The 8,205-nt window shown below is 36.5% G+C and overlaps 1 long non-coding RNA gene across 1 annotated transcript; it reads left to right on the top strand.

Annotated features, from left to right (window-relative positions):
• Positions 1–1,057: 1,057 nt before the first annotated feature.
• On the top strand, positions 1,058–5,324 carry LOC125961729 (uncharacterized). The gene is made up of 2 exons (XR_007472662.1): positions 1,058–1,166; positions 5,215–5,324. It is a non-coding gene; the product is annotated as an uncharacterized LOC125961729 (long non-coding RNA).
• Positions 5,325–8,205: the final 2,881 nt, after the last annotated feature.

The following is an 8,205-nucleotide window of genomic DNA, read 5'->3' as shown; positions in this document are numbered from 1 at the left end:
ATTCAACCATTCTCACAATAGCAATTATATACTTTTTAAACTTAAAAAAATGACAATTGGAGAAGGGCACACATTTCTAGGAGGAATTGGAATGGTGTGCTGTCTTGGCAAATCACATCACTGGGTTTGGTCCTCTTTTGAAGGTTGTTTCTCCAGCTTTTATTTTCTCTATTCCTTAGTGCTACAAACGCCTACAGTACATGTCTAGCTTGTTATCTGGCCAGTACTTCAGAATGAATACTGTATATTCAGGACTAAATTTATTTATTTTTTACTTTCAAAATTACTATTTTCCCCTCTGAGTTCCCTGTTTCTCTTAATGACACCATAATTCTCCCAGACACAGAAATGAAATGAAGTCATTACTATCCCCAGTAGAGTAAAGCATCTAAGCCAGGCAGATTCTCTGGTTTTGAATCTTGACACTGCCAGTTACTCAGATAAAGAATGTTACCAATGTAGCAGCACGTGATATGTATATGTTGTACTATTGTATTTGTGGGTATCAATTTTCTATTCTAAACTGTGAATTCCATAAGGACCATGAGTATATCTTATTAATATTTACATATCTTACAAACACGGCACAATGTTGTACACATGATAAAAGCTCAGTTGTATATGAATGAATGAGTAACTGAATGAAAATATAGATGAATAGCAGAATTTAAAATTTGAAATGGATACGAAATTTTCCAATTACCCTTTTGTCAGTTGGATCATCTCTCCAAGTTACCAGGAGCTCTGTATTTAATGAAATCAGCCTAAGAAATTATTCTGAAATAGTGCTCATATTTAGATAAGATATTTTAAAAATATCTCAAGCCTAACTTTGGAAACTGGCAGACGTGATTTCCAAAGGTAATAAAATTATTACAGGAATTTGATCACTCCAAGGATATAGTTATGTTCATTGACAGAAATTATTAGCATTGAGAACAGAATTCAATATAAAGAATATAGTTTTATACAAAAGTTTTATCATTGATAAAATTTGTTTACTTTGAATCTAGGAAAGCATCTGAATACCTTAGGGTGTGAAGTGGTTGGAATGAAAAATAAATGAATTGTGGTTTATTATTCATATACATGAGGATTTTTAATATCTTCACCTGAATGCACTGATATCATGAGAAGGAGGAGAAATAGAGCTAATTACAAAAAGGGTATGTCACTCCTTTTCTTCATTTTTGGGAAAATATCTAGAAATTCAAACCTGACCCAGTTCTATGTAGGTAAAAACTTTCATCTTCCTTTTGGTTCTTGTTACTACCATTTAAATAAACTATTTAATAAAATAATGTGTTTTGACTGTCTGCCTCTGCAAGGGAGTGTACTAGAAGCTGGTCATAAAAGAATGCCTATTTAATAGCAGAGGTTGTGTATTGTATATACACGTATATAATATATACACTATATATATGCATGTTAAAAATGTGTATGCATATGTACACATATATAATAGGAGCAATTGAAAAGCTAAAATAGTTACCAAAAAAATACTGTAGGAAAAAAATAATCATACTATACATACTATGATTGGTAGGCAGTGATAGTTATGATATTGGTACTAGAATCCAATAATAAGCAGAAATATATTCAACTAATCAGCATTAGTTTATCTGCCATATTCCAGGTGTTGTGAGGTAGGAAAAGATGAAAATTTTCCCTCCAGGAGTGTACAGTATAGGAGGAGAGATAATACATGAATGTAGGAAACTACCATATATGACTTCATGTCTCATGAGAGGTATAGATTTCACGTTGGTCTAGGTGGGAGGAGCGCCAGTAAGGGGTGGCTCTCTGGTGTGAGATGATGAATTACAGGAATGAAAAAGCTTCGAAAGGTCACACTTTGTAAGGGGTGCAGGACCACCTGTGGAAAGTACAACCTGCATTTTATACCCCTGGAAGCTCTGGACCCAAACACAATGTCAGTGGAAAGAATGTCCACATTTTTAATACAAATGAAAATGACAACTTCCATTCATAGCTACACCAGACAGATTTTAGGGCTGATCTGGGGGACTCTGGACTTTTTGCATGTGCTGTGGCTCTCGTCCCTTGCAACTGCACAGCTGCTCCCGGGGGGCAGATGTGAAGGCAGTCCTCTTGCTGCGACTGCTGTCCTTGGCAGCAGCAATGGGCTCAGGGAATTATATCTCTTACTCAACTCACTAAACAGCAGTTTGGAGCGATAAGCCGTAGAATTTTAAAATGCTGATTTGAAATAGATTGCCCTTGACTTTCCACAGTGGAGACTGATTGGTCTTCGTGGCTGTATTTTGTTTGTTTTTGATCATTACCTAATAATCCACAGATTCAAAATGTTCTGTGCTTTGTGAACAGAACTTGCAAATAAGAATAGGTTAGATTTGGGGTGAAGGAAAAGTGTAACAGGAGTAGAGAAGCTCACATAGAAGCTCCAATTTCTTTAATCTTCCTATTAATTTTGTGTTGGGCTGTTCTCATGGATTCGTATTTGCCCTAGACAGTTTATCATTTACGATAAAAATTCTCAATATTATCTCACTGTCTCATTATCTAATTAAAAATGTACTTTTTTCCCCTTTTTTCTTTAAAAGGTCTTATCTGGGCTCTGAATAAATGTTCTTTTATCCCAAAGTTTGCCAGTGGTGAGGAGATACATACTGTTTGTGTGGTTTGCATTTAAATTACTTTGTTTTAAAATATACTGTGTTGTCTTCATCGTCCCTGAGCCAGAATACACGCTACTTCCCCAACATTTTCTCCATACATCCATCGGCATGTAATGAATCTGAAGTCTGTCCTGGTTACAGACTACAAATCTTTGTTGCAAATCTTTAAGTGTTTCTGAAATTTCAGGCAGTATTTTAAACCAAGCTTCCACATTGTAAAATTGGGGAACTTTAAAAGTTCGTCATAGGAGATACAGGAGTGCTGCTATATGCTGGGGGTGAAACCAAGATCTGATGCAGTATGACGAATCACTGAAGTTCTTGTTTATACACACACACACACACACACACACGCACGTGTGCGCTCACACACACACACACACACACACACTTCCCATGTTTACTCTTGATTTGCTAAATCAGAATCTCTTAGTGAGGGCCTGGAAGTATGTACATAGTTTTGTGTACTCTTCACCTGGCTTCCCCTACTAGTGACATCTTATGTAGCTGTAGAAGCATATTAAAACCAGGAAACTGACATGGGCACATTAATTATACTACAGATCATATTCAGCTTTCACCGTTTTAAAACCTGCATTCACTCATGTGTGTCTCTGTGCGTATGCACATGTGTGCACATGTGTGGTTCTATGCAGTAGCATTTTGCATTTTTGATAAGCCCTCCAAGTGAGTTATGATCAGACAAGTTTTATACACACCGATTTAGTGCAATTATTCACAAACAATTCAGAAGAATTTCCCTGGTGTCTTTTTTTTTTAATTAATTTTTATTGGAGTATAGTTGTTTTACAATGTTGTGTTCATTTCTCCTGTACAGCAGAATGAATCAGCTATACATATACATATATCCCCTCTTTTTTGGATTTCCTTCCCATTTAGGTCACCACAGTGCATTGAGTAGAGTTCCCTGTGCTACACAGTGTGTTCTCATTAGCTGTCTATTTTATACATAGTATCAATAGAGTATATGTGTCAGTCCCCATCTCCCAATTCCTCCCCCGCCACCACCGTTTCCCCTTGGTATCCATACATTTGTTCTCTGTGTCAGTGTCTCTATTTCTGCTTTGCAAATAAGATCACCTATACCATTTTCCTAGATTCCACATATACACGTTAATATACAATATTTGTTTTTCTTTTCCTGATTTCACTCTGTGTGGAACTCCGTAGGTCCACCCATGTCTCTACAAATGACCCCCTGGTGTCTTTTTTTTTTTTTTTTGGCTGCGTTGGGTCTTCTTTGCTGTGCACAGGTTTTCTGTAGTTGCAGCAAGCGGTGGCTACTCTTCGTCGTGGTGTGTGGGCTTTTCATTGCGGTGGCTTCTCTTGTTGTGGAGCATGGGCTCTAGGCGCGTGGGCTTCAGTAGTTGTGGCACGTGGGCTCAGTAGTTGTGGCACGTGGGCTCTAGAGCGCAGGCTCAGTAGTTGTGGCGCACGGACTTAGTTGCTCCGCGGCGTGTAGGATCAGTGCTCGAACCCATGTCCCCTGCATTGGCAGGCGGATTCTTAACCACTGCACCACCAATAAAACCATAGCCCCACCCCACAAATACCCGCCAGGTTCTCAGTGAGGAGGACTGGATTAGACCGGGGATTAGCATCAAACATGAGCTGATTCTGATGCTGTTTTTCTACAAACCAAACTTTGAGAAACCCTGATTGTTATTTTAGCAGGTAGAACCAGGCTTCAGCGGAGAGACCTTTATTGAGAGGGAGCATGATGGAGCAGCAATGGAACATGCTTAGTTATTTAAGGGAACATGTGTACTAGGACCAGCTTTTTAATAATTACTTCTATCAAATGGGGCAATCTGGTTCACCACTCTGGTACTCAACTTCCCCCTCTGTAAAATAAAGTGAATGGATTATATCACCTTTTGTGTCCCTTGAAGCTCTAAAATATTCTAAATTCATGCTTGTAGTTCTTGGATTCTCTAGATTTGGCAAAATTCTCATCTCCTTTTTTACAGGGCATGATGTAAGACACAGACATTCAACGAAGTTATATTGATGTGAAGGGATCAAGTTGATTTCATAAATCTAAGGAGATTATTAATGAGATGAATGCTGTTGATATATTTTAATCCACAAGAGGGGTTTCATGTGTAAATAGAAAAAATAATAAATTAATTAACCATTGTATAATACACATATTCTACAAATATTTAATGAAAATAAATTGCTTTGAGTTTTTCCAATCAAACTAAGTACCTGTGAATTTCCAATTTTAGTTAATATTAAATTGAATTTTGATAAATATCCTACTGCCCTTCAGTTCAATATAAATTCTTTAAAGAGATTAGCTATCTTCCCATTTATTTTGTTACACTTTTGACCTAATTGTTATGAAGCACATTTTGTAAGCTTTCAAATGAAATCTCAATCATTCTAGCTAGTCAAGCAATTTAGGATGAGTTCACTGAAAGCAGTTTTCTACAAAGATAGAATTAGACCAGCAGCTGGAACCACTTTTGCCACCCAGAAATATAATAGTTTATTTATTATCGCTTGTCTTTATTGTATCTATTCACAGCTGAAGTCATTAGGCACAATTTAAGATATTCTGAAATGAAGACCATTCTCTGTTTCTAAAACTTTTGACAAAAACAATGATAAAAAAAAAAAGAAGAGTAAACACACAAAGGCCCAAAGGACACAACTCTATTATTTCTCTCAGTCCTAGGGAAAGTAGAAACGGCGGCTGCCAATCAGAACCTCACAGTTGAGTTTCAAATTCTCCCCAGCTTTGATGACTTTGGCCCTTTTAAGTATTCCTTCTTTCAACTTTGATTTCTGAAAAAACATTTTGTCTCAATTTCTGGCCTGTTGATAGGGAAAAGTTGCTGTAGGCATGCATGACTAAAAAGATAGCTTTGTCAGTTTCCAGTGGCTGGGCTTAGTCATACATTCTTGCACTTGAGTACTCTGTATTTGAAATTATTTTTCTATTGATGAAATCCCTTGAACAAGATACTGCAACTTTCTTTGCTCTGTAGTTGAATATTTTATTTGCTTATTAGAGTAGGATTGTTTTAAATACTACAAGTGTAGGGTAAGAGGCAAACTAAGTGGTATAGGAATGAGGTGTCAGCCTAGAAGCCAGAACAACCGGGTCCAGTCCCAGCCTTGTCTCACGTCAGTCACATCACCTTGAGCAAGACGCTGATTTCTTTCTCAGCCTCAGCTTTCTTTTTGCTGCTTTGAGAATGGTATAAATATCTGTTGTGTTCATTCCACTGGATTACATAATAAGGTTATGAATGTTAAGGTGATTTGCAAATGCAGATTTTAGAGCTTAGTTTTGTCATCTCTGTAATGAGAAACCAGATGAAGAATGCAAAATGGAAGATAACTAAATCCTATAATTTCTCTATCATCAGTGTATATTTTAAAAGATATAATGCTGTTTCTAGGCTAATATTTTATTCTGTATATGCTAAATATAATGTTTGACAAGACACACAACAACATATATGGAATTATTTTGGGGAGGAAAGGTGACAATAACTACCAGTAAGATGTGGGGGAGGACCTTTATTTTTTATTAAACTTTTGAGAATACTTTTAGATTTACAGAAAGCTTGTGAGTTAGGACAGAGAGGTCCCACATATCCCACTCCCTGTTCCCACTGTTATTAACATCTTACCTTATTATGGTACACTTGTCTCAATTAATGAACCAATATTGATGCATTTTTATTAACTAAAGTCCACTGTTTATTTAGATTTTCTTAATTTTTACCTAATGCCCCTTTTCTATTCCAGGGTCCCATCTAGGACAGCATATTATATTTAGTTGTTATGTCTTCTTGGGTCCTTCTGCTGGTGATAATTTCTCAGGCTTTCCTTGTTTTTGATGACCTCAGCAATCTGGGGGATTCCTGGTCGGGTACTTTGGATAATATCCATCAACTGGGATTATCTGACGTTTTTCTCATCTTCAGATTGGGGTTCTCGGTTTGGAGGAGGAAGATCACAGAGGTGAAGTGTCCTTCTCATCATATTTTATCAAGGGTGCCCACTAACAACATGACTGATCACTGTTGATGTTGACCTCGATCACCTGGCTGAGGTATGGATAACACACTTGATTCATGTTGACTGACATTATGGAAATAAGTGTTAGACACGTGGAATCTGAATTCTATTTTAATTTCATTTGCATTGAATAGAATGATTATTGGAGCCTGAAGTCTTCTCTTCAGTGTGGAGCTGAGTCAGCAATCTATGATTACTCTGCCTAAAGTCATAAAGTAGACTAATGAAACATGATAGGTGTAACCGGTAAATTATAAAGGCATATATATGTGAGGTTTAAAATATTATTCTGGAAAGAATCCATCTGCATCAGTGTGCTAGGATAATAGTAATTAGCTTTACAGGTTAATGGAAAACTAGTGTTATTTATGAAGCACCATAAGGAACGATTCATTATTCCTCATGGCATTAATTTTGCAAATACCTGGAAAGCCTCCTTTAATTATCAAAATTGTACAAGCCTTCTCCCTGAGCCAGGGCTAGATCCTTATTCTGCTTTTTTGTCAAATCTATTCTAATCTTCCAAATGCCCCATTTGGGGGCTCTCTTCACCATGTATCATCCATACTTTTCAGACCAGGGCTGCTTCCTTAACCAGTTTTTCGTACCACTATCACCAAGAGATATGCTTTCAGTTGCTCTCAGAATAAGTGGTTTCCATTCATTTGACTATGAAGTACTAATTACATATGGTAACATTGACAATGTAACCTATATCCAAATCACAAGCATAGAAAAATTGTATGTGTAAAGGCTAAAAATTAAAAATCTTGAACATATTGACAGGGTAGATTCTTGAGCTTACTGAAAAAATTCCTTAGTGATGGCTTGACATTTGTGGGACAGCGGGGGTGAAGAGACGCTAACATATGTTTGCCAAATTACCTTATTCACTCAACCTAAATACACTATTATGTACCAGTTTGAAATAAGTAATATGTTTTCTTTCAATACCAAATAACCAGGACTAAAACTACAAACCAGTTAAAAATAATTATACCTATAAGATTATAGGGCTATGGGATGACTGGATTCCACTGATGTTACCAATAGTTAAAAGTTCATAACAATACAGATAAAAATATAAACCTCTTACTAATTTCAAACTCCAGAGAATATCAAAAATTAATACATAGATATTTTCTAATTGAGAACTTAAATGCATAGATATAAAATAAGTTCCATTTGTTTTACAGAAAATACCATAGAGCAATATTATTATGAAACACAGCTAAGTAAGGAGTGAGGGAAGGCTAAGAACCAATAAAATTAAAGTTACACGGATAGGTGTTGTTTATAGTAAGATTCTGATACTGAAGAATTTTTACATGTAGTATTCGTTCGGTGCCTTGTATTTACCATTGGTCTTCCAGTAAGAATCAATCATCCTGTATGTTTTACTGTTTAGACCAAATTTAGACCAAATCTTCCAAACGCTGACTTTGCAGCCTTTCCCCCACACGGACATTTCCATTTCTTCACTGGG

The sequence above is a fragment of the Orcinus orca genome, chromosome 17 (genome assembly GCF_937001465.1).
Source record: "Orcinus orca chromosome 17, mOrcOrc1.1, whole genome shotgun sequence".
NCBI lineage: Eukaryota > Metazoa > Chordata > Mammalia > Artiodactyla > Delphinidae > Orcinus > Orcinus orca.
This window is presented reverse-complemented; position numbering and strand designations above follow the sequence as displayed.